The sequence below is a fragment of the Pan paniscus genome, chromosome 1 (genome assembly GCF_029289425.2).
Source record: "Pan paniscus chromosome 1, NHGRI_mPanPan1-v2.0_pri, whole genome shotgun sequence".
Taxonomy (NCBI): Eukaryota; Metazoa; Chordata; class Mammalia; order Primates; family Hominidae; genus Pan; species Pan paniscus.
The window spans coordinates 203,824,027-203,843,991 of NC_073249.2; the positions used below are offsets into that span (position 1 = coordinate 203,824,027).

General features: G+C 42.2%; 1 protein-coding gene across 11 annotated transcripts in view; it reads left to right on the plus strand.

Annotated features, from left to right (window-relative positions):
• LUZP1 (leucine zipper protein 1) overlaps nt 1-19,965 on the plus strand; it is a 93,679-nt gene that overhangs the window by 55,627 nt on the left and 18,087 nt on the right. For 5 of the 11 annotated variants that reach the window (XM_034957875.3, XM_034957876.3, XM_034957869.3 and 2 more), the window contains exon 2: nt 13,851-13,956. The gene's annotated coding sequence lies outside the window, so the exon portion shown is untranslated. Of the gene's footprint in view, nt 1-8,412; nt 8,505-13,327; nt 13,394-13,850; nt 13,957-19,965 lie in introns of all 11 variants that reach the window. The other 6 variants (XM_055096690.2, XM_063594109.1, XM_063594115.1 and 3 more) reach the window with 3 other exon arrangements.

Here is a 19,965-nt window from a genome sequence, read left to right on the forward strand (position 1 = left end):
CAGGAGCCATAGAAGTTCTGCACGATTGCTTATTAGAAAAGAAATGTTAAAAGCATGAGTTAGGAAAGGAGTTTAGGTCTTTTACTGTGTTCATAGCATTAAGATGAAGAGTTGGGAAGATGGGGGAGGTGTGGAGACTTGGATCCAATAAGACTAGACTAGAAGGATTTAAGGAAATGGAACTTTGGGTTGCTGGCAGGGCAGAAATACTTGAGGAACACTCCCGTTTTAATAGGTTATTTTTAGTTTGCAGAAAAAGAGTAGTTTCTTCAGTGTCCTGGAATCTTGTAGTTGTGTTTGTAACCTAAACTAATCGGCTTAGCCTGTGCCAGAAAAGTGTCAGGTGGCATGCTCATTTCCTTCTAACTTTTAGTACTGCCTGGCTTAACTGCTGTAGTTCTGTGACTAGGCTTCAGGGCGTTGGTAATGGGGACTAACTGGGGGAAGGGGCAAGCTGCTGCTGGTTGCATGCTGCTGGTCTGAGCAGAGAGAACCCTCGTGCTAAGTCACTGCCCTAATGCATTCACTCTGGCTGTACATATAATGTGGTGCTTGAATCCAGAGTGTTCACTTGTGGTACCCTAAGTATGACTTTGAGTGGAACTACCTTAGAATCTTATTTTTCCAATTAACTTGACAGTCTCTAGTCATTTCTTTTGGCTCTTGTCCTGGATATTTTATTCTGCCTTAAGTGGTTTTTAATGGATTTTAAGCTCTCAGTTATCATTCATTCAGCACAACTTTATTGAGTGCCCACTCAAATGTATGCCTGGCACCATTGTAGGTGTTAAGTGTCTTTTGGTGTTTCTTTATTAGAAACTGTCGATTTTATAAATGTTACTCAGTTGAAGAATGTCAATTACTTAAAGTCTTTTTAAAATTAATTTATTTATTTTTAAGACAGACTCTTGCTCTGTCACCCAGGCTGGAGTGCAGTGGTATGATCTCAGCTCACTGCAACCTCTGCCTCCTGGGTTCAAGCAATTCTCCTGCCTCAGCCTCCTGAGTAACTGAGATTACAGGCGTGCGCCACCACACCCAGTTAATTTTTGTATTTTTAGTAAAGGGGGGGTTTCGCCATGTTGGCCAGGCTGGTCTCGAACTCCTGACCTCAGGTGATCCACCTGCCTCAGCCTCCCAAAGTGCTGAGATTACAGGCGTGAGCCACCATGCCCAGACTATTTTTTAATGTTTGAAGCAGGGTCTTGCTCTGTCATCTGGAGTGCAGTGACTTGATCTCGGCTCACTGCAGCCTTGACCTCTGGGGCTTAAGCTATCCTCCCACTTCAGCCTCCCAAGTAGCTGGGACCACAGGTGTGTGCCACCACGCCTGACTAATTTTGTTTTATTTTTTATAGAGACAAGGTCTTACTATGTTGCCCAGGCTAGTCTTGAACTCCTGGCCTCAAGTGATCCTTCTGTCTTGGTCTCCCAAGTGCTGGGATTACAGGCATGAACCACTGTGCCTAGCCTATTTATTTTAATTTTTAAATTTGGATAAGACTTTATATAAATTTCTAGGCCAGAAAAACCAATTTTGGTTTGGGTACTATATGGTCATTGTACAGGAACAGATGTAAATTAACAGAAGATGTGACCTCTGCTCTTGAGGCATTTAGAATGGTATGGAGAAAACAATAGGCAGTACAAATTATTGAAGAAGTACAAAAACTATTACAGACTAAATTAGCTGTATGTAACTACCTACCTAAGTGCCGAGGGGCTGTTTGGTCAGTAGGGTTTACAGCTCCCCGTTGGAGCAGGTTTTGCCCTTATTTTTTTAGCTTTGTATATAAAGATATAAGCCAGCAGCTTATAAATGTGGTTGTTTGTAATCTTGGGGATTTTTCTCCCTGGGCTGGTCTTATTTTTTGCTTAAGACATAATAAAATACTCTGGGTAACTGATTTTTATGGAGACGAGAAAAACTTAAGAGGTAGTCAGCTCAGTAAAGCAATAGCAGATAGTGGTCTGATCCACCTCGTTTGTAGAGGCCAGGGGAGTGGAGATGGTGGTGTTCTTGTTTCTGCCTCTTTTGGGCACTGAAGCAAGAGAGGCTAAATATGAAAGCCCTCCTTTAGTTGATATCAGCTTGCCTTAGGTTAGCAAAGTATTTAAAATATGAGCCTCAATTTCTTCAACATATAAAATGAATTTGATAATACCTCCTTGTGGGGTCATTATTAAGGATTGAGAGTATGGATGTGAAAGTGCTTTGAACTATGAAATAATGTATAAGCATTAGGTATTATTGTCAGGCGTAGTGGCTCATGCCTGTAGTCCTAGCACTTTGGGAGGTCGAGAGAAGAGGATCGTTTGAGGCCAGGAGTTCAAGACCAGCCTGGGCAACATAGCAAGACCCTGTCTCTACAAAAAAATAAAAATAAAAAAATTAGCTGGGCATTTTGGTGCACAGATACTTGGGAGGCTGAGGTGGGAGGGTCTCTTGAGCCCAGGAGCTTAAGGCTGCATTAAGCCATGATTGCACCATTGCACTCCTGCCTGGGTGACAGAGTGAGACCTGTCTCCATATATATATATATATATGTTTATTTATTTATTAGGAGGTATATTATTTAGAGCGTAGGAGGCATGCACTTCTGAGGCCCTTGTCAGGATATCTTCTAGGGATCCTGAATTTCAGATGATTCTGGGCATTCAATAATTGGACTTCCTAGGCTGGTGCCGTGTCTCATGTCTATAATTCCAGCATTTTGGGAGGCTGAGGTGGGTGAATTGCTCGAGCTCTGGAGTTTGAGACCAGCCTGGGCAACATGGTGAAACCCCATCTCTACAAAACATACAAAACTTAGCTTGTTGTGGTGACACATCCCTGTAGTCCCAGCTACTCTGGGAGCTGAGCGGGGAGGATTTGCTTGAGTCCAGGGGGTTGAGACTGCAGGGAGCCATGATTGCACCACCGCACTCCAGCTTTGGTGACAGAGCACGACTGTCTTTAAAAAAAAAAAAAAAACTACCAACAAAAAACAAAACCTGGACTTGAGCTGGTGATAATAAGAAAAATACTTTTATTTAATGTTATCTGAAAGGGTTGTATATGTGGGAGATGAATTATTCTTTCTTATAAGTTTATATAAGTCCATTTATACATAAGAGTCTTCGTAAGTATAGGCACTTGTAATTTTCAGTAGTTTGGCCGTTGAACATTTACTGAACTGTTACTGTGTGCCACGTTCTATGCACATGCTTGGATTCAGAGATGAAATACATAATTCTGGCCTTTCAGGAGCTCAGGGTTTGGTACAGGAGAGTAACAAGTAGACAATTATAATACAGAATGATAAGTGCTATACTAGAGATAAACCTAGGGTTTTTCAGAAGGGCTTATTCTTACTTGATTCCTCTCAACATCCTCTCCAGACTTTGTTTAAAAGTTGTAAGAGATATCTTAATGAGGCCTGGAGAAATGAAGCAGTTTGCCTAAGGTCACACCCATAGCTTGTTATTTTTAAAGCTAAAACTAAGATCTGAGTTGTCATACTTGCTTTCACTTTCAGTTATGTCCTAGCTAATCAGGAGGCCGAGGCAGGAGGATTGCTCGAGCCCAGGAGTTCGAGGTTATAGTGAGCTGTGATTGTGCCACTTCACCGTAGCCTGGGCAACAGAGTGATACCCTGTCTCAAAAAAAACAAAAACAAAAAAACAAAAAAACAAACAAAAAAAACCACAAAAAAACAAACAAACAAAAAAACAAAAAAAAGAGCTAGTCACATCAGGTCCTTAAAAAAATGTTGACTGTTTATTTCACACTGTACCAGGCCAATGGCAGTACAAAAGAATAAGGTGGTCTATAATTATGGTGTAGTAGGGATAGTAAGTATAAAAAAAGGAGAAATTAGCATCAAGTCAATTCAACTAATACTTTTTAGTAACTTGTGTGTGAAGCTCCACGTTAATTGCTACGGGGAATATAAAACAACATAGGACAACCTACCTGTGGCTTTTTCTTTAGGAGATGGTGTCAGATAAACCTGTAATGCAAAGTAGACTAAGAAAATTGCTCAAGTAGAGATACAGACAAAGTGCATTGGGAACATAGGCCCAAGAATCTTAGAATATTAGAACCAAAAGGACAGTTAGAGGTGATCAGTTCTAGTGGTCTTTAGTTACCATTTTGGAGACATGGAGCCCATTTGGTTAGAGAAATTTGAGGAACCTTGCAAAAATCAGGGAATCAAGTGAAATTAGGATGACAATATAAAATTTTCAGCTGCCAGGAAGAAGAGGACTTGAAATAGGCAGCCTTGGATCACAGAAATAGAGTATTGTAGAACTGAGGCCTTTTTAAAGTAAAACTTAACACCTAAACTGGCCAAAGGTAGACCCACTGTACCTATGACAATAACCATGTTTTATTGTGTACAAAGTACTTTCACATACATTCTTCTGTTTGGTCCTTATAATCTTGTAGTCAAGACACATTGTCATTTCTGTGTTACAAATGAGGAAACTATTCTAGTAAGTTGGAGAGACAAGAGTAGAACTCAGGATTCTACTGCCCATTGTACTACCTGGTGTGTGAATGTGAGTGAGTTTTAATTTTAATTTTAATTTTTTTTTGAGATGGAGTCTTGCTCTCTTGCCCAGGCTGAAGTGCAGTGGCGTGATCTCAGTTCACTGAAACCTCTGCCTCCTGGGTTCAAGCAATTCTGGTTGCCTCAGCCTCCTGAGTAGCTGGGACTACAGATGTGCGCCACCATGCCTAGCTAATTTTTGTGTTTAGAGATGGGGTTGCACCATGTTGATCAGGCTGGTCTCGAACTCCTGACCTCAAGTGATCCACCCACTTTGGCCTCCCACAGTGCTGGGATTACAGGTGCAAGCCACCATGACTGTTTGTTTTTATTTATTATTTATTATTATTTTTTGAGATGGAGTCTCGCTCTGTCGCCCAGGGTGGAGTGCAGTGGCGCAATCTCAGCTCATTGCAGCCTCCACCTCCCGGGTTCAAGCAAGTCTCCTGCCTCAGCCTCCTAATTAGCTGGGACTACAGGCGTACGCCACCACGCCTGGCTACTTTTTGTATTTTTAGTAGAGACAGGGTTTCACCATGTTTGCCAGGTTGGTCTCGAACTCCTGACTTCGTGATCTGCCCGCCTCGGCCTCCCAAAGCTCTGGGATTAGAGCCGTGAGCCACTGTCCCCAGCCTCCTGTTTGTTTTTAATAATGTAGACATTGACATGAGACGTGTTGGCAAGTGTGACTTAGTAAAAGAAGGAGATAGACATAGTTATAGCTACAAGAAGGAACTTAGGGCTTAGGGGTGGGAGGCAGAACTGGCATGGAGCCTGATTATTCTGACTTGGGCATCTTCCTTGCCCTTTTGGATGCTGCCTTATTATACCTCTGGCCCCACCCATCCACCTCTCTTAGTACTTATTTAAAATTATTTCTGCTGTAACTGGGCAAGTTACTTTCTCAAGGTGTTCCCCCCCCCGCTCCCAGGGCTTCCTGATGTGCCGAGAGAGAGAGAGAGAGAGAGAGAGAGAGAGAGAGAGAGAGAGAGGAAAAAAAAAAAAACTTAAGAATGTGTACAGTGATGAAAAGAAAATCGAATTAATATGTGTAGGGTATATTTTCATTCAGGCATTATGTGCTTAGGCATTTAATGTATATTTTTATATAATCCTTACAACAGTCCCATGAAGTTTAGATGTAATCTCTATATACAGTTGTGGAAACTGAGGTTGTGAAGTTTAATCACTTAAAGTAATATGTGACTGAATTAGAATAGAACCCAGATAATCTGACTTTCAATCCCACGTGTGGTTTTCCCTTATAGCATGTTGCCAGGGCAGCAGGCAGGATGGAGAGAGAGTGTGGAATAGAGACAAAGGGAAATTCCCTAGAAGCAATAAAATGGAAATAAACTTGTTACAGGGGGTACAAATAATAGTGACCCTGTAAAATATGCCTTCAAATTAAAATAGCAGCAGAAAACCTTTTTCACTCAGGCTCTCTAATAGGTACAGCTTAGTATTCTTCTTCTGATACCACCAAGTATATAGAAGGGCATTTTAATCTTCCGTTTTAAGAGATGAGATACACTTCTCCTAAGGGAGATCAGATGCATGTAAAACAAAAAACTTCTAGATTGATGCTCTGGGCACTTAACAGTCAGTACAAGGGAAGTCACATTCTCTGAGTTGAGTGTGAAGGTAAAAAGATTTGAAACCTTTGGGTGACTTGCACCTCCTAAGACTTGCAGCTCGTACATGTGACAGACAGTGCTAGGATAGTACCCTCATTAAACAAAAATAACAACAAAACTGATCCTCAACTCTACATTTTCCTTATCACTTTCACACAGGCAAACTTTTCTTTCTTTTCTTTTCTTTTCCTTTTCTTTTCTCTTTTTTCTTCTCTCTGCCTCTTTTTTTTTTAACAGTCCAGTGGTCTTTTACTTTTTTACACCTTCTGATTTGGCCAACTTTCTTTCATTCATTTATTTATCTGGAGGCAGGGTCTTGCTCTGTCACCCAGCAGTGATGAAACCATAGTTTACTGTAACCTTGAACACCTGGGCTCAAGCAATTCTCCCGTCTCAGCTTACTGAGTAGCTAGGACTACAGGCATATACCACCATGCCTGGCCAATGAAACAGTGTCTCACTCTGTCCAGGCTGGAGTGTAGTGGCTCCACTCACTGCAGCCTCAGTCTCCTAGATCAAGCGATCCTCCCACTTCAGCCGCCCGAGTAGCTAGGACTACAGGCATACGCCACCACACCTGGCTAATTTTTAAATTTTTTTAAGAGACAAGGTCTCACTATGTTGCCCAGGCTGGTCTCGATCTCCTGAGCTCAAGTGATCCTCCCATCTCAACCTTCCAAAGTGCTAGGATTGTAGGCGTGAGTCACTGCACCTGGCCTGGTTTTATTTTTGGAGAGATGGGGTCTTGCTATGTTGCCCAGACTGGTCTCAAACTCCTGGGCTCAAGTGATCCTCCTGCCTCAGCTTCCCAAAATGTTGGAATTACAGGCTTTAGGCACTGTGCTTGGCCTTGGCCAACTTTCTCTCCGTAGGTGAATAACAATTTTAGATGTGATTCTGTTGCTAAACTTCACAAACATGGGCAAGGAAGCCTAGTCTCAATTATAGACCACTGGTTAGAAAAGGAAACAGCAGGGCCGGGTGTGGTGGTTCACGCCTGTAATCCCAGCACTTTGGGAGGCTGAGGTGGGTGGATTACTTGAGGTCAGGAGTTTGAGAACCAGCCTGGCCAACATGGTGAAACCCCATCTCTACTAAAAATACAAAAATTAGCTGGGCGTGGTGGCATGCACCGGTAATCCCAGCTACTCGGGAGGCTGAGACAGGAGAATCGCTTGAACCCGGGAGGTGGAGGTTGCAGTGAGCCGAGATAGTGCCACTGCACTCCAGCCTGGGCAACAGAGCGAGACTTTGTCTCCAAAAAAAAAGAGGAAGTAGCAGAGCCGGTTCTTTGAGTGCCAGCTTTCAAATAGATACATTAATCTCAACCTAGTTTTATCAATTATTTATTAATAAGCACTCCCAAAGTACACAAAAGTTCTTAAGTTCTTTCTAATTCTGATCTTGTTTATACTCTTCTTTGGTAAGGTTTCTTTGGCAAGGTGAAAAATAACCTGACACATAGAGATGGGATTGCTGGATTCTAGTTTTGTTTGTCTGTTACTAGCTTCCTAAAAAGGTCTCAGAAGTCCCTTTGTTTGCTCATCTGTCATATGAGATAAGAGTATTTGCCTTCTCATCCTAAAGGTTACGTAGATTTAAAAAGTTATTCTGGGAGAATTAGAAGCACTTTCAGATGAAAGACATTATTTTACAGCAGTCCTCTATCATAGATAGGTACTGAAATATCTATTATTGATGCAATTTAAGTATTAATGGCAAGACTTATAGAAAATTATTTTAAAAGTTTGAATAATTTATATAACATGAGGTACTCCAATTAATCAAATGATATGCCTCTACTTAGATCTTTTCGGACCTGTTTATAGTTTCTACAAGGGCAAATGGAGATAGCATGGTTAAGGATGTCATTCATAGTGTTATTGGAAAGGACAATAGTATATCATTGTTAAATATCATTTAGTCTGGCCTTTTTGTTTGACTGATGAAGCTGAGACCCAGAAAGTGTAAAAGACACATCTGAGGTCCAACAATGTCTGTGGTAGAACTAGAGGCCGCCACCCGGGTTTCTCACTCCCCATCCAAGTTTTTCTACACTTAGAGGGTGTGTTGTCTTACTCTCAGTTTCCCGCTTTAGTCAGAAAAGATCACTGGCTCTAGATTCTCTTTCCTTCTTGTTGGCAAGTGGGGTTGGGAGGAGGGAAGTGAGCAAAAGGCAGGCCTTAAAGAAATTGACATGTCTTCTGCAGCTTATATTTTTTTCTTCCACTTTTATCTAGAGTGTTCTGAACTCCAACATGAAGTGACTTGAATGTGAGAAGCGACTCAGTCAGTGATGGCATTCAGGGAAGCTGCTTTTAAAACCACCTAGGTTGGTTCATACATAGCAAGCTGCTGGCACTTCCTTAGCCCCATACCCCCTGATTGGTCCCCACCCCATCCTGCCATCGGCCTGTTTACCGTGTTGGCTTTTTGGTGAAGAGACTGCACAGGGCAGAAAAATTATTAAAATCCTTCCTGGCTTTTTTCCTGAACAATCCTGAATGCTACTTCAGCAATTATAGGAGGAAAAATAAAATTATTTTCCCCTTGCTTCCTATATAATTTAGGACCACTAGAAAACTCTGTGATCCCAAGTTATTCTGTTTCTCTCTGATACCAATTTTTCTGATAACAGAAAATTATCCCTGTGTATACTTTAGTAAAGGGTCTGAGGGTGGTTTTTCTAGAGACTGAGAATGACCCAGAGTTGTTTCAGTTTGAATCATTTCTATTGTTCTGCTTCCACATTTCACTGACTCTTTCCTCTGTCATCTCCATTTTGTCCTTAAGCCCATTCAGTGAATTAAAAAAATTCAGATACTGTATTTCTGTTCAAAAATTTCCACTTAAATTTTTTTTTCAGTTTCTCTTCTGAGATTTACTGTTTTCTCCTTCATTTTGAGCATATTTTCTTTTTTTTTTTTCTTTTTTTGAGACGGAGTCTTGTTCTGTCGCCAGGCTGGAGTGCAGTAGCTGAATCTCGGCTCACTGCAAGCTCTGCCTCCCGGATTCAAGCGATTCTCCTGCCTCAGCCTCTCAAGTAGCTGGGACTACAGGCGCGCGCCACAACACCCGGCTAATTTTTGTATTTTTAGTAGAGACGGGGTTTCACCATGTTGGTCAGAATGGTCCCGATCTCCTGATCTCGTGATCCGCCTGCCTCGGCCACCCAAAGTGCTGAGATTACAGGCATGAGCCACCGTGTCCGGCCTTGAGCATATTTTCTTTTACTTCATTGATCTTAGTTATAATAGCTCTGTTAATATCTTTGTCTGAGAATTTCAGCATCTGGGTTGTCTTGGAGTTGCCCTCTGCTGATTGTCTTTTCCTTTGCAAATTGCAAATGGGTTTAATTTTTCTAGGTGTTTTTTGTTTGTTTGTTTGTTTTTGTTTTGTTTTGTTTTGAGACAGGGTCTCACTCAGTCGCCCAGGCTGGAGTGCAGTGGTGTGGACATGGCTCACTGCAGCCTTGACTACTGGGCTGAAGTGATCCTCCTGCCTCAGCCTCTCAGGTAGCTGGGACCACAGGCATGTATCACCACACCTGGCTAATTTTTTAAAATTTATTTTCATTTTTTGTAGAGACAGTGTCTCACTGTGTTGCCCAGGCTGGTCTCAAAAACACTTTGGGCTCAGATGATCCTCCTGTCTTGGCCTCCCAAAGTGCCAGGATTACAGGCATGAGCCACCGTGTCCAGATGCTTTTTCTAGTTCTTTATGTAATTTGGGATTGTATTCTTCACACTGTGAATGTTGTATTGTGGAGACTTTGGTTTCTGTTGATGTTTTTAATTTAGTAGACAATAACTCAGACTCAAAACTGCAAACTCTGTCTCTGTCACACCTGCAGTGGGTCGCAGTTCAAATTTCAGTTCAGTTCTTTTCTCTTTAACTGAGGTCTTTGGATTCTGCCCTATGCTTGCATGGCTCAGGGTTCAGCCAGAGACTGGGTAGAATTTACACACAGAATCTGAGACTCTCCTTTTCTAGCTCTTTTTTTTCTTACTTCCATGATCTGTGGCTGCTCTGGGCTATTTCTTCAGGACAGAAAGCCTAGGGTTTGTTTTTTGATTGGAACTTCAGCTAGACCAGCCTCAGGCTAGAGATCCAAAAATGAGGAGTTCGTTCCATGTCAGCCCTTTCTTCCAACTTTCAACTTACTTTCAAAATCTGCCAGCCCTTGTTCACTTCACATAGTTTTTGTGTTTTATCCAGAGTATAGTTGTTGTCTGTGGGAGGGTCATGCTGAAAGCAGAATTTCGTACTGACATTTTTATCTATTATCAAAGTGTTTGGGGGACAAAAATGTTCACTTGAGCTTGTTTTGTAAGCTTGGGCAAGTCTCCTTTCCTCTCTGGGACCCACTTGCTCCTCTGGGAAATGAGGTGGTTGGACTCTGTGATCTGTAAGGATCCTTCAGTCTCTTCTTCTAGGCAGACAGACACGTACACACATACTACCACCACTATCACCACCAACAGTAACAGAAACAATAAGTGCCAGAAGAGATGCTTGAGGGAAGTGATGAGGATGGATCTGTCATGGTGGAAAGCTCTCTGAAGCGGCATCACTAAGGAATTTGAGAATGTTTACAGTCATCCTCTTGTTTTGGGGACAGAGGGCAACTACGCTGAGGAAGCAAGAAGTAAATGGCATTCAGAAGAAAGAAATCAGTTGCTGCTTACTTCTACCCCTTAGAAATATGAGAGAACGTAGACAGTTGAAAACAAATCAGGATTAGCTGGAGTTCCTCTTTCCTTTTGGCAGTGCATTCTGTCTTGTTTTGAAGAGAAAAGCCCCTGGGCCTTAGTAACATGTCAGCAAATTTGGCAGTAGGTGGTAGGTGCTGGGACAGTAGATTTTAGCAGGGGCGCTATCACTGTTAGGGCTGCAGAGACCTTAGGGGAGATAGACCAGATTTATGTGACCATTTCTTAGAGTTCAGAATTTTTATGTAGGAGAGGTTTTAGGCTATGCAGAAGAAGATGAGTGTGTGTGTGTGGGGGCGGTGTTTGTGTGTGGGTGTTGTGTGTGTAAGGTGGGTGGGGAGGGGGAAAGAGACAGGTGGTGATGGGGTAGGACGGAAAGTCTGTGGAACTGTCCTAAAACTATTTGAATACCAATCACACTTACTTTAACTTCCATTGATTATTTTTTAAAAGCAGAGGGTGGAGAGCTAAAGATTCCCCCACATCCACCTAAGCTATCTCTTGGGTGCCGCCTTGGTATAGATCGTTTTTAAAATTATTTTTAAAGATAGAGCGTCACTCTGTCATCTAAGCTGGAGTGCAGTAGGACAACTGTGGCTCACAGCAGCCTCAAACTTCTGGGCTCCAGGTGGTCCTCCCGTCTCAGTCTCCCAAGTAGCTAGGACTATAGGTGTGCATCACCATGCCCAGCTAATTAAAAAAAAATTTTTTTTTGTAGAGATGGGGGCCTTGCTTTGTTGTTGTCCAGGCTGTTCTTGAACTCCTGGGTTCAAGCAATCCTCCTGCCTTGGCCTCCCAAAGTGCTGGGATTATAGGCATGAGCCACTGTGCCTGGCCTAGATCCTTTTTTATACTTATTTTCTAGCTGTTTTTATTATCAGTAACTTTTTTTTTTTTTTTTTTTTGAGACAGCGTCTCACTGTGTCGCCCAGGCTGGAGTGCAGTGGCGCGATCTGGGCTCACCACAAACTCCGCCTCTTGGTTTGAAGAGGTTCTCTTGCCTCAGCCTACTGAGTAGCTGGGATTATAGGCACATGTCACCATGCCCAGCTAATTTTTGTATTTTTAGTAGAGATGGGGTTTCACCATATTGGCCAGGGTTGTCTTGAACTCCTGACCTCAGGTGATCTGCCCGCCTTGGCCGCCCAAAGTGCTGGGATTACAGGCGTGAGTCACGGTGCCTGGCTGATATTATCAGTAACTCTTCTCTTTGGGAGGCCAAGGTGGGAAGATTGCTTGAGGTCATGAGTTTCAGACCAGCGTGGGTGACATAGTGTGACCCTATCACTACAAAAAAAAATTCTTTTCAAATTTTATTCGCTTGAGGCTTGAGTTACTACTGTTCCCCTCATCTTTTAAGCTGTTTTAAAAAAACTCTTATTATTTGTCCATTGTAATTCTAGCCGCCTTGCTCTCTGGGAAGATAGAGGCAGGGATGGATGTGTGTGTGTGTGTATGTGTGCGTGTTCATGCATGTGCGCAGGTGCATGTATGTGTGCATGTGTGCATGTTTTGGTGGAGGTGTGGAAGTTGGATTAAAGGGACCAATAGTCTTGGAAGGCAGTCACAAGATGGCTTGCAGGGATGTGTAAGGGAGGCAGTTGTGATGAAAGAAGGGAGGATAGTTTGAGTGTAAGATCATGTACAAAAGCTTTAGGTTTACCACTAGCTTAGAAGCTACCTTTCCATTTTCCTCAAGAGTAAGATAACACAAGAAGTTTGACCCAGATCTTCCATCTGTAGTAGCTCTTCTCTAATTTTAGGGGTAAGATTCAATGGGATGGTAGGCTTTTCAACTCTCCTATAGAAGGCTGCTTGTTTCAAAACTGGAGGGTAAGTTTGCAGAAAGAAAAGCTCTATTTTTAGTTCTAATTGATATTGGGTGGTTGAGGGCTCTTTTGAGGACCGAGTCTAGAGGGCAACAAAATGAGAGCCAGCATGGTGAAGGGACTTTCAAAGTCAGACAGACTTGAGTTTAAACTCTGTCATTTAATAACAAGCTGTAAGACCTTGGACAAGTCACTTCTTGAAACTTAAATTCTTTATCTGTAAGGTAGAGGTAACATTATCTTCTTATTGTCTTATATAAAACATAAAGCATAGTGCTCAGGGTTGGTAAATACTCCGCAGATGTTTTTTTCCTATCTTCTAGAACATCTTATTTTTAGTAGAATCCTTGCTTTTCTGCTAAATAATTGTGTGACTCACCCTTTCTAAGTTTTAGTTTCCTTCTGTAAAACAAGGACATTTAACTGAAGGTTGAGTATCCCCTTATCTGAAATCCCTGGGACCAGAAGTGTTTTAGATTTCAGATTTTTAAAAAAAAATTTGCATGTATATAGTGACATGTCTTGGGATAAGACCCAAGTCTAAACATGAAATTCGTTTATGTTTCCTATACACCTTATACATATAGCCTGAAGGTAATTTTATTTTTCCCCAGGGAACATTGAATAAACCTGAGTATTGTGTGCCTGTATTTTGACTGCAACCTATCAGATGAGATCAGGTATGGAATTTTCCACTTGTGGAGTCATGTGGGCACTCAAAACATTTCAGATTTTGGAGCATTTTGAATTTGGGGTTTTCAGATCAGGGATGCTCAACCTGTAGCTGATTTCTGAGATGCTTCCTAGCTGTAAGATGTCATGTACATTTTTAGACTGTTGAGGAATGTTCGGGTGTTTTAATTTAAGCAAAGACAGTGGGTTCTACCCTAGGACCATATCATCTTATAGGAAAGGGGAAGTCTCCTACAGCCAAATTCTTTCTTGACTTTCCTGAGAGAGACATAGCCAGCTTAGCCAGGTTCCTTTAGTGTCAGGATCTAGATGCAGATCTTACCTTGGCCCCTTGGTGACAGTGAATTGTATGTGAAAGTCTTTGGGACAGCCCTCTGGGTCACCTCAGTCTTGGTATGATTCATGCATTACCTATCTCTTCCATTCTGTTTATATTCTATCCAGGTCAAGAGACAACTGCCTTTGAAAGAGAGTGAGTGACTATTTCCAAAACAGCAAGCATAGGGAGAGCCGCCGGAAGTATTGACGGAAAGCTTGAATTACCTACATGGTGAGTATGTTGTACAGTGAAACCTGGGTGTACCAATGGAATTGGGTGGTTTCTGAAGCCACTATAATTTTGCCACTACTGGAAGTGGGGAGGAAAGTCAGTATTTGTGATGGCCTATTATGAACCAAATACTATGCTGAGTACTTAACCAACCAACCTGATGAGGGTGAAAAATCCTTGCATGAAGTCAGCAACCGTAAGAATTAGGCCACCCTTAAGAAGTAGCTACCATTTATTGAATATTTACTCTATGTCGGGCGCAGTCCTGTTGGACATGTTATCTCCCTACCAACCCTGTGAGGTAAGTACTGTTGTCATCACCACAAGGAAACAAGCTTAAAGAGGTTAAATAACTCTTCCAAGTTCACACAAGTAGTAGAACTAGGTTTCAAACCTGCATTATTTTCTTTCCTTTTTTTCTGAGACTGGGTTTCGCTCCCATTGCCCAGGCTGGAGGGCGGTGGCATGATCATGGCTCACTGCAGCCTTGACTTCCTGGGCTCAGGTGATCCTCCCACCTCAGCCTCCCTAGTAACTGGGACTACAGGTGTGCACCACCATGCCCAGCTAATTTTTTTGTAGAGACTGGGTCTCTCTGTATTGTCCAGGCTGGTCTCAAACTGCTGGGCTAAAGCAGTCCTCCTGCCTTAGTGTCCCAAAGTGCTGGGATTACAGGCATGAGCCACCACCCTAGTGCGTTATTTTCATTACACTATAATGTTTCCCTTTTAAGAAAGTTACTTTTTGGTTGAGGCTGTGACTGATTTAACCTTGGAAAAGCAAAGCAAAATACAAAACCTTTTGATCAACAATTAGGTTCTTTTCCTAGCCATTTATGGATTTTATGTGCCAATATTTTATTGGTTGGTGTTGGCTAAGGCAGAGGAGAGCACTAATGAAATAGAAGAGATAGAAGTGAGAACTTGAACGGTCAGTGGCCAAGAGACCCGGTGGTCTTGGTTGCTCCTGATAGCTGGATGATAGTTAGAGAAAGCTTCCCTAGGAAAGTAGAGCAATAGGGTAGCTCAGAATGAGTGGGAAATGGGTTCTCGTCATAGCAGTGACTGGGCATAGGAAAGGAATCTTAACAAAGCCTCTTGCTCTCATGTCAACCCCTCTGAGGAAATAGGTGTAGTTAGGGATAATACGGAACTCTTCTCGAAGGAGTGGAAAAATTCAAGGCAAACTCTTGCCCTGTATTTTTTTATTTTTTGCAAGGCGGAGTCTTGCTCTGTTGCCGAGGCTGGAGTGCACTGGTGCGATCTTGGCTTACTGCCTCTGCAAACCTCCGCCTCCTGGGCTCAAGCGATTCTCCTGTCTCAGCCTCCCGAGTAGCTGGGATTACAGGTGTGTGCCACCACGCCTGGGCTAATTTTTGTATTTTTTGTAGAGACAGGGTTTCACCATGTTGGCCAGGCTGATCTTGAACTCCTGACCTCAGGTGATTTGCCCACCTTGGCCTCCCAGAGTGCTGGGATTATAAGTGTGAGCCATTGCACCCAGCCTACACATACCTATTACACATAAAATATTTTGCTATATACTGGGGCTAATGTTCTGATGACAAAAATTGACCACTTACTACACGCCTTAGTTATCGGAACTAAGTATACTGCATTAAACAAAATAGAAAAAGTCCTTGCTCTCAAGGATTATATTCTAATGGGTAGAAACAGATAAAAATGAATAATTAGATATAAATAAATAAACAGGTGAGTAGACAAATAACATCCACTAGATAGTACATGCTAAGAAGACAAAAAAGCAGCGTAAGGTGATAGTGGTGGGGAGCTGAGGGATTGCTCCTTTATGTACAGCAATCAAGGAAGGCCTCTGATGAGGTGATATTTTAAGCTAAGATCTAAAAGAAGTGAGGAGTCCAGCCAGGGAGATATCTGGGGGAAAAGCATCCTAGGCAGAGGGAACAGCAGGTATAAAATCTCTGAGGGATGAGTGTAACTGGTCATGTATAAGGACCCATAAGGAGGCCGTGTGGCTGGATTGGAGTAGTAGGGAAGGAGCAGCAGATGAGTGATGGGACCTAGATCATGTAGGGCCTTACAGCCATGTGACACCTTTGGAGTGCATTGTATTCTAAGTGAGGTGCACTAAAGAGCTTAGAGTAGAGGAGTGACTTGATCTGACTGATGTTTTAAAAGGCCTACTCTGGTTGTTGTGGGAGAACAGACTGTGGAGGGTGGGGAAGGATGGACAATGATGGGAGCAGGGAGACAAGTTAGGAAGCTTTTGCAGTAATCAGTAGTCCAGGGCAGGGATGATGGTAGGTTGGACCTGGGTGGTAGTGGTGGCTAACCAGAAAGCAATGGCTTCTAGACATATTTTGAAGGCTCTCAAATTCTAATTCTCCCCATAGACCTGTTTGATTTTTTTTTTAATTTAAATTTTTGGTTTTGTTTTTTGAGACAGGGTCTCACTCTGTCACACAGGCTGGAGTATAGTGGTGTGATCTCAGCTCATTGTAGCTTCGACCTCCCAGGCTCAGTTGATCCTCCCACCTTAGCCTCCTGAGAAGCTGGGACTACAGGTGCATGCCACCACTCCCAGCTAAATTTTGTATTTTTTGTAGAGAAAGGGTTTCACCATGTTGCCGAGGCTGGTCTTGAACTCCTGGGCTCAAGCTGTCTGCCTGCCTCAGCCTCCCAAAGTGCGCTAGGATTATAGGCATGAGCCACTGTGCCCATTTGAGAGGTGTTTGATTTATTTGGAGTTAACGTCTGGGTCACAGGGGTTTGAGGATGTCATTGGAAACTTGACAGTGATCTCTGGTAAAATTCTAAAATTGATTGATCAAAGAATGAGAACAGTGACCCCTAGAAGCCAGCTTGTGTTCACTAAGAATAAATCATGCTAGCTGATAACAATTCTTTTTTTTCTTTAAGCCTTGCCATGATTTTATTTAAACGATCGGTACAAGTTCAGTATAAAAATATTAGAGAATAGACATAAGCAAAAACAGAAAAAAAGCACATTATCCAGAGATAATTACCATTTAGCAGTTTGATATATATCAGAGCATTTCATTTTTGGAAAGATTCCTAGGTCGCTGGAGGATTGGAATGTGCTACAAAGGTAATGTGTCTTAAGTGCTAAAATTAGGTATTTAATGTTTTCTCACGTGATCCCAAGACAAAAAAAAAAAAAATTTGACCTGGCTTTGGAGCTTGTTGAATAATTGCACTCAGGAATTGTAATAGATCAGTGTTAATCTATAGGAGGTGTTTTTAATGACATTCTACAGGGCTGTTTTTGGTTATATTTTGTTTTTGAACATCAATTTGGATGAAGATACAGAAAAGACATGCCTATGAGACTTAAATAGCAAATGTTTGCAGGCTAGACAGTGTAGAGAATATTTAGTCAAGGGATTGAAACTAAGAAGTTGAAATCCAAAAATAATAAATAATAATTTAAGCTGAAACTTACATGACACTTACTCTGGACCAGGTACTAGTCTAAGCAATTCTTGCATTAACTTATTTACACATACCATAACCTTATAGGTGTTGAAGCATAGAGAATTCAAATGACTTATCCAAGGTCACACAGCTAGTAGCTAGTAAAGTCAGGGTTTGAACTTAGGCTGCCTGGCTTCAGAGTTTGTAAACTTTAATCATTGTATCACATTGCCTGCAAAAGAATTAAGCCCCATATTTCAATTATTAAAAATGAGATTTAACAGTTTATTTGGAAACAAAGCCAGTATGAACCTACAAATTGGTACTGTGGCTATCAAATTAGTTCATGCAATCTTGGACTTTATTATTAGAACTGGGCAGACCAGGTCATCTTTCATCCATCCCACCATTTTACCCCATTGCTACTGTCCTGGTTCAGGCCCTTATCCCATCTCTTGCCTTGACTATTACAATAGCACCCTAGTTTATCCTGCTAGAATGGTCTTTCAAAAACTGCAGTTCTGATTGTGTTACTCTCTTACTTAATCCGTTTGTCCAATACAGGTTGCAAATTTGCTTCCCATATCCACTTGCAGGCATGTATGTTTTGGAGGGACTGTACAGTGGTATTCTTTTTATTTCCTCTTTTTTGAAATCTGAATTCATTGGCTACATTTAAGAGATTATATATAAAAGTAGGGCATAGCCCCTCTTAGCCATAGTCCTTCTAGGCCCTTTAACTCATTTAAATCATTGGCCTGATCTCTTTGGCACTTGCATTTCAGCCTCTGGCATTAAGGCTAAGCATCTTTCCTAGAATGTAGTGCCTAGATCTGAAAATAGTTCCCTTTATGTAAATTTGGCCAGTACAGAATACAATAAAACTATTACATTAATTTATTTACAAAACATTTATAAGGTTCCTACCTTGCCCCTGTCACTGTATTCAGTGCCCAGGACTGAAAAATGAAGATAACACAGTCCCTGCTCTCAGAGCCCAGCAGAGGATGACAGATATTTTAAGTATCATGGATATAGTGATAGAAGCATCTACAGAATTTAGGATGGTGCATTTCTCTTGTGGGGAAGGATGGTTTGAAAAGGGCTCAGAGAACAGATGCATTAAAAGATGTTTACCATTGGGCCAGGCGTGGTGGCTCACACCTGTAATCCCAGCACTTTGGGAGGCCAAGGCTTGTGGATCACTTGAGGTCAGGAGTTCAAGACCAGTGTTGGCAACATAGTGAAACCTGTCTCTACTTAAAATAGAAAAATTAGCTGGGCGTGGTGGTGCACACCTGTAATCCCAGCTACTCAGGAGGCTGAGGCAGTTCTTGAGCATCCCTTGAACCCAGCAAACGAAGGTTGCAGTGAGCTGAGATCGTGCCTCTTCACTCCAACCTGGACGATGGAACGAGATTCCGTCTCAAAAAAAAAAAGAAAAAGAAAAAAAGATGTTTACCATCGGAATGGCTGTGGGTTGTGGGGGCTTGGAAGGAAAGGAGATAAGGGAATGTTCCTCAAACAGTACACCCTCAGCCTCTGAACTTACTGTGACATTTCAGGGGCCTCAAACCTACCACAGAGACCTTACCAGTTAATTGCTCTTCCCCTTGTGTCTCTGGTGTCAGCCATGCTGAATTAAATTCCCCGAATACAGCATTGTTTTGTTAGCTTGTTCACTCCCTCCCTCCTTCCCTCCCTCCCTCCCTCTCTCCCTCCCTCCCTCTCTCCCTCTCTCCCTCTCTCCCTCTCTTCCTCTCTTCCTCTCTTCCTCTCTTCCTCTCTTCCTCTCTTCCTCCCTCCCTCCTTCCCAATAAACAACTATTTTATACTCTTTATGTACTAGGCACTGTTCAAGGGGCGGGGAATACAGCAGTAAAAAAATTACAAACACAAAAAACTACACTTCTGACCTCATGCATCCTACTTTCTGGTAAGAAGAATCAATGTAAATACATTTACAAGTAATCAGGTGGTTAAATGTGCCAAGAAGAAAAATAAGTAGGGTATCTTACCTTAGTGCTGTCCAAAGATGGAGTGAGTTGTCTTGGGAGGAAGTGACTGTCATTCTTGTCATTAGAAGTGTTTGAACGGAAGCTGAGTAACTACTTGCTAGATAACGTCCGCATTGAGTGGGAGGTTGGACTAGATGATCTCTAAATCCTTTCCAACATGAAGGATCTCTGTATGCTAGCTGGGTCCCTAACTCTTGAGTTTGCATATCCAAAATACACGAATTTGTGATTCTGGGAAAAATAATGTAAGCCCTGTAATTAGATAGAAATGTGCAAGAATTGATGGTGAGGCTTAGACAGCCTAGGATTTTAAAACAGGTAACTACAAGTGGTCAGGAGGAAGCTGCTTGAAAATAGCTCTTGGCCAGGGGCAGTGGCTCGCGTCTGTAATCCCAGTACTTTAGAAGGCTCGAAGGGCGAAGTGGGAGGATGGCTTGAGTCCAGGAGTTTGGGACCAGCCTGGTCAGCATAGAGACCCCTTCTCTACAAAAAAAAAAAAAATGAGAAAAATTAGCCAGGCATGGTGGCATGTGTCTGTAGTCCCAGCTGCTTGGGAGACTTAAGGTGGGAGGATT